This window comes from Eleutherodactylus coqui, unplaced genomic scaffold (genome assembly GCF_035609145.1).
Source record: "Eleutherodactylus coqui strain aEleCoq1 unplaced genomic scaffold, aEleCoq1.hap1 HAP1_SCAFFOLD_79, whole genome shotgun sequence".
NCBI classification, from domain to species: domain Eukaryota; kingdom Metazoa; phylum Chordata; class Amphibia; order Anura; family Eleutherodactylidae; genus Eleutherodactylus; species Eleutherodactylus coqui.
Window position 1 is genome coordinate 641,596 of NW_027101809.1, and position 6,770 is coordinate 648,365.

Genomic DNA, 6,770 nt, shown 5'->3' on the forward strand with positions numbered 1-6,770 from the left:
CAGCATGGGTCACATGACCAAAGATCTTTGTGTAACCCTTCCACTTCAGTCTCTCATTAGTGCCAATGCGGTTGCAGCACATCTCACAAATTCTTGCCACCTGCAGCTCGCAAAACAATAGACACCAAGACTGGAACTTTTGTCGATCTGCGGCTCGCAGCAACTTGCCACCCGTGCCGCCACGTGGCCCTAGCCTTAATCGCACAACACGTTGGTGTGTTCAGTGAATTCAGCTCTGCTCCTTCAATGTATTTGTCTTCTCCGCAGTCGTAATCACTGGTTGCAAAGCAGATAATGGTCCTTATATTGTCCACAGTTGGTGTGCAGCTCCTGACAGCAGCGTGATGGCACATTGTCCCGAATCTCTGCTTTTTTGTGATGACTGCCTCCTTGAATCCTTTATTCTGATGGTTGTTGGAGTCAATCTTACACTTGTTTTCATCAGAGATCATCATTGATGCAACAAGTCTACAGAATCCCTGCAGACCAACGTACAGAGACAGCAAAGTGGTCATCTTCCACGCAAACCAATGCTCCCAAGAGGTCTTCTGTCCCAGTCCGTTTGGTCATATTATACATAGGAAGATAATTTGCTGTGTGGTGCTCAGCCAATCAGAGCCAGCGTTTCCTGGAGGCGGGGAATTTCCAATCCCCAGCCAGAAGACTTGCCTGAAGACAAGTGTCGGGGATCGGGAGAAGATGCAGTGGAGCTGACAGCGCTTCTTAGGTGATGTAAGTGTTTTTGTTTTCTGCAGCTAGGGCTTAGTTTAGGGCTCTTCCAATAGGATTTCCTACTGTAAAAGGTTCATCACACCGCACATTTTCATACGATGCAACAGAGAGGAAGGCTCCTTAGGAAAACATGGGCTGCAAAACATCACAAGTTGCGGGCATTTCGCGAAGCCCGCAAGGTTCTTGACTCGCAATGTCGCATGCTACAAAACATCAAAAATGCGAAGAAACCCAAAGGAAAGAGATCAGAGGTGGGCAGGAAATATAATGTCACTCGCAGTCACCAATAACATGGTGGATCAGCCATCTGCAGCCGGCGGCTCTCCTGCTGTTCTTTAACCGCAGTGTGATGGGAGTTACATATCACAGTCCACTTTATGTAGTAGTACAAGTACATTGTTAGGGTTTTATATCATTGAAGCTTAATTTATATAAAACCCTAACAATATACTTGTACTACTACATAAAGTGGTCTGTGATATGTAACTCCCATCACACTGCGGTTACAGAACAGCGGGAGAGCCGCCGGCTGCAGATGGCTGATCCACCATTGTGTAACGAAAGTTCTACAATTTGTTTACTAACTCATTGTGTCAGATCATCGTTTTGCTGTCAGTAAAGGGGAACATTCTTCTTTACATCCAGTTCGGAAGGGGTAACATCACTCCTTAGGTAGAGAGCACCAAAAAGGTGAGTGAGGAGATGCATAAGGCCATCCATGCTCCTCTGGGCAATATGTACATAAGGAAGATGGAACAATATCTCTGCAGCGTCACCTATTGGATGGCAGCATTCCTTCAAATCAATGCTTAACCCTTTATATAACTATATATTACGGGTCAAGCATTCATTTAAAAGAATGCTGCCATCCAATAGGTGGCGCTGCAGAGGTATTGTTTCATCTTTCTTCTTTACATCCAAAGACTAAAAGCATGTACAAACGTAATACTTTCCACAGCTGTGTATCCAGTCTACTCAATCCTCTGTGTCCTAAATGTCAGTATCAATCTATCTTCTGTGCTGACAGTTTGCTACAATGTATCATCTTGGGGTCCAGACTTGGATTGCAGAGGATTGTATAGACTGAATTTAACTGTAGCAAAGCCTCAACTGTAGGAAATGTTGCGTTTGCACGGGTTTCAGCCTCTGGTTTCCAATCATTTATACCAATAACGTAGTGCAATTTACTTAAAGGGGTTGTCCATGTGTAAACTATTGCTGTCCTATCCTTGAGCTAGGCCACCAGTAGTAGATTGATGGGGCTCCAACTGATCAGCTATTCAGCGGCCGATGCTCACCTGCTCTCATATGACTTCTGCAGGAAGCAGACAGCTGTGTTCCCACTGCAGTGGGGAGGTTTGGTATTTAAGGCTATTCATTTTAATGGGAACTTAGCCTGCAATATGAGGCCGGGCCACTGCTGTGGAAACAGAGCTGTCTGCTTCTTGTAGAGATTAGCTAGTGTACAAGCATATCGTCCCAGCAAACAGCAGATTGGTGGGGGTCCGGGCAGCAGACCCCACTAATCTACTATTGATTGTCTATCTTAAGGACAGGTCATCAGTGGTTTACAACTGGACAACCCCTTTGTCTTCTCTTCTATTTCTACAGATTGAGGCCAGAAAAGAACAAATTTCATAAACAAAGAAGGCGCTGAAAGAAGCTGAGGGAAATGACCTGGAGAAGCTGGTGTAGTATGTAGGATGCCCTAATTGTCATCATAATAGGGTTACGATTGTGGTGTGCACCATGTAAATGAGCGTGCAGCTATTTCTAATGGAATTTTTCCTTCCAGATCCCCCTGTGTATTAATCCTTAGGATTCCGTATATCAGCTACCATTATGATCAGTTCATACGAGCTGTAATGACGACATGTGATGCTGGGAGGAAAATTCATCAAAACTGGTGCAGGTGAAAACTTTGACTGTGGGGATCCAACCACTGGGACCTCCACTGATCTCAAGAACTGGGGTCCTTATGGTCCCACCACAGCAGAGATCTTGCATGTCTACTACCAATTCATTTAAATGACAGCACTGGAGATTGCTCGGCGTTTATACAATTTCAGCATTGTCATTGAATGAATAGAATGGTGCTGCACATGCGCAATCTCCTCTCCATTCATGTAGGGATTTTCAGAAACTCTATTTTCGGGCTGGGTGGGAGTCCAAGCGGTTGGACCACCACTGCAGTTATAAGGTTATTCCCTATCCAAGAGACGCGGGATAACTTTAGGTCTTGATTAGAGATGAGCGAGCACCAAAATGCTCGGGTGCTCGTTATTCGGGACGAACTTTTCGCGATGCTCGAGGGTTCGTTTCGAGTAACGAACCCCATTGAAGTCAATGGGCGACCCGAGCATTTTTGTATTTCGCCGATGCTCGCTAAGGTTTCCTTGTGTGAAAATCTGGGCAATTCAAGAAAGTGATGGGAACGACACAGCAACGGATAGGGCAGGCGAGGGGCTACATGTTGGGCTGCAGCTCAAGTTCACAGGTCCCACTATTAAGCCACAATAGCGGCAAGAGTGGGCCCCCCCCCCTCCCAAAAACTTTTACTTCTGAAAAGCCCTCATTAGCATGGCATACCTTAGCTAAGCACCACACTACCTCCAACAAAGCACAATCACTGCCTGCATGACACTCCACTGCCACTTCTCCTGTGTTACATGCTGCCCAACCGCCCCCCCCCACAGCGCACACCAAAGTGTCCCTGCGCAGCCTTCAGCTGCCCTAATGCCTCACCACCCTCATGTCTATTTAGAAGTGCGTCTGCCATGAGGAGGAACCGCAGGCACACACTGCAGAGGTTGGCACGGCTAGGCAGCGACCCTCTTTAAAAGGGGCGGGGCGATAGCCCACAATGCTGTACAGAAGCAATGAGAAATAGAATCCTGTGCCACCGCCATCAGGAGCTGCACACGTGGGCATAGCAATGGGGAACCTATGTGTCACACACTATTCATTCTGTCAAGGTGTCTCTGCATGCCCCAGTCAGACCGGGCTTTTTAATTCATAGACACAGGCAGGTACAACTCCCTATTGTGAAGTCCCTGTCGACCGACAGCATGGGTGGCTTCCTGGAACCCACCGGCGGTACATAAAAATATCCCATTGCAGTGCCCAACACAGCTGAGGTAGTAATGTCGTGCTTAATGCAGGTGGGCTTCGGCCCACACTGCATGCCCCAGTCTGACTGGGGTTCTTTACAAGTGGAAACAGATGCATTTATAATTCCCTGTGGACCCACAGCATGGGTGGGTGCCAGGAAGCCACCGGCGGTACATAGAAATATCCCATTGCATTGCCCAACACAGCTGAGGTAGTAATGTCGTGCTTAATGCAGGTGGGCTTCGGCCCACACTGCATGCCCCAGTCTGACTGGGGTTCTTTACAAGTGGAAACAGATGCATTTATAATTCCCTGTGGACCCACAGCATGGGTGGGTGCCAGGAAGCCACCGGCGGTACATAGAAATATCCCATTGCATTGCCCAACACAGCTGAGGTAGTAATGTCGTGCTTAATGCAGGTGGGCTTCGGCCCACACTGCATGCCCCAGTCTGACTGGGGTTCTTTACAAGTGGAAACAGATGCATTTATAATTCCCTGTGGACCCACAGCAAGGTTGGGTGCCAGGAAGCCACCGGCGGTACATAGAAATATCCCATTGCATTGCCCAACACAGCTGAGGTAGTAATGTCGTGCTTAATGCAGGTGGGCTTCGGCCCACACTGCATGCCCCAGTCAGACTGGGGTTCTTTACAAGTGGACAGATGTAGGTTAAACTCCGTGTGCACCTACAGCATGGGTGGCTCCCTGGAACCCACCGGCGATACACAAAAATATCCCATTGCATTGCCCAACACAGCGGATGTAACGTCAGCTGTAATGCAGGTGGGCTAAAAATTCATTTGATTACACTGTAGGCGAGGGCCCACAAAAATTGCTGTATCAACAGTACTAATGTACATCCAAAAAATTGGCCATGGCCAACCAAGAGGGCAGGTGAAACCCATTAATCGCTTTGGTTAATGTGGCTTAAGTGGTAACTAGGCCTGGAGGCAGCCCAGTTTAACGAAAAATTGGTTCAAGTTAAAGTTTCAACGCTTTTAAGAGCATTGAAACATATAAAAATTGTTTAGAAAAATTAGATGAGTGAGCCTTGTGGCCCTAAGAAAAATTGCCCGTTCAGCGTGATTACGTGAGGTTTCAGGAGGAGGAGCAGGAGGAGGAGGAGGAATATTAGACACAGATTGATGAAGCAGAAATGTCCCCGTTTTGGATGGTGAGAGAGAACGTAGCTTCCATCCGCGGGTGCAGCCTACGTATTGCTTACGTATCGCTGCTGTCCGCTGGTGGAGAAGAGAAGTCTGGGGAAATCCAGGCTTTGTTCATCTTGATGAGTGTAAGCCTGTCGGCACTGTCGGTTGACAGGTGGGTACGCTTATCCGTGATGATTCCCCCAGCCACACTAAACACACTCTCTGACAAGACGCTAGCCGCAGGACAAGCAAGCACCTCCAGGGCATACAGCGCGAGTTCAGGCCACGTGTCCAGCTTCGACACCCAGTAGTTGTAGCGGGCAGAGGCATCACGGAGGACGGTCGTGTGATCGGCTACGTACTCCCTCACCATCCTTTTACAGTGCTCCCGCCGACTCAGCCTTGACTGGGGAGCGGTGACACAGTCTTGCTGGGGAGCCATAAAGCTGGCAAAGGCCTTGGAGAATGTTCCCCTGCCTGCGCTGTACATGCTGCCTGATCTCTGCGCCTCCCCTGCTACCTGGCCCTCGGAACTGCGCCTTCTGCCACTAGCGCTGTCGGATGGGAAGTTTACCATCAGTTTGTCCACCAGCGCCCTGTGGTATAGCATCATTCTCGAACCCCTTTCCTCTTCGGGAATGAGAGTGCAAAGGCTCTCCTTATACCGTGGATCGAGCAGTGTGTACACCCAGTAATCCGTAGTGGCCAGAATGCGTGTAACGCGAGGGTCACGAGAAAGGCATCCTAACATGAAGTCAGCCATGTGTGCCAGGGTACCTGTACGCAACACATGGCTGTCCTCACTAGGAAGATCACTTTCAGGATCCTCCTCCTCTTCCCCCTCCTCAGGCCATACACGCTGAAAGGATGACAGCCCAGCAGCATGTGTACCCTCACCAGTGGGCCAAGCTGTCTCTTCCCCCTCCTCCTCATCCTTCTCATGCTCCTCCTCCTCCTCCTCAACGCGCTGAGATATAGACAGGCGGGTGCTGTGACTATCCAGCGACATACTGTCTTCCCCCGTCTCTGTTTCCGAGCGCAAAGCGTCTGCCTTTATGCTTTGCAGGGAACTTCTCAAGATGCATAGCAGAGGAATGGTGACGCTAATGATTGCAGCATCGCCGCTCACCACCTGGGTAGACTCCTCAAATTTTCCAAGGACCTGGCAGATGGCTGCCAACCAGGGCCACTCTTCTGTAAATAATTGAGGAGGCTGACTCCCACTGCGCCGCGCAAGTTGGAGTTGGTATTCCACTATAGCTCTACGCTGCTCATAGAGTCTGGCCAACATGTGGAGCGTAGAGTTCCACTGTGTGGGCACGTCGCACAGCAGTCGGTGCACTGGCAGATTAAACCTATGTTGCAGTGTCCGCAGGGTGGCAGCGTGCGTGTGGGATTTGCGGAAATGTGCGCAGAGCTGGCGCACCTTTCCGAGCAGGTATGACAAGTGGGGGTAGCTTTTCAGAAAGCGCTGAACCACCAAATTAAACACATGGGCCAGGCATGGCACGTGCGTGAGGCTGCCGAGCTGCAGAGCCGCCACCAGCTTACATCTGTTGTCACACACGACCATGCCCGGTTGGAGGCTCAGCGGCGCAAGCCAGTGGTCGGTCTGCTCTGTCAGACCCTGCAGCAGTTCGTGGGCCGTGTGCCTCTTCTCTCCTAAGCTGAGTAGTTTCAGCACGGCCTGCTGACGCTTGCCCACCGCTGTGCTGCCACGCCGCGTGACACCGACTGCTGGCGACGTGCTGCTGACACATCTTGATTGCGAGAC

The 6,770-nt window shown here is 49.8% G+C and overlaps 1 pseudogene; it reads left to right on the plus strand.

Moving 5' to 3' along the window:
- The first annotated feature begins 342 nt into the window (after positions 1 to 342).
- LOC136591464 (small nucleolar RNA MBII-202) lies at positions 343 to 426 on the plus strand (annotated as a pseudogene).
- The last annotated feature ends 6,344 nt before the right edge of the window (positions 427 to 6,770 follow it).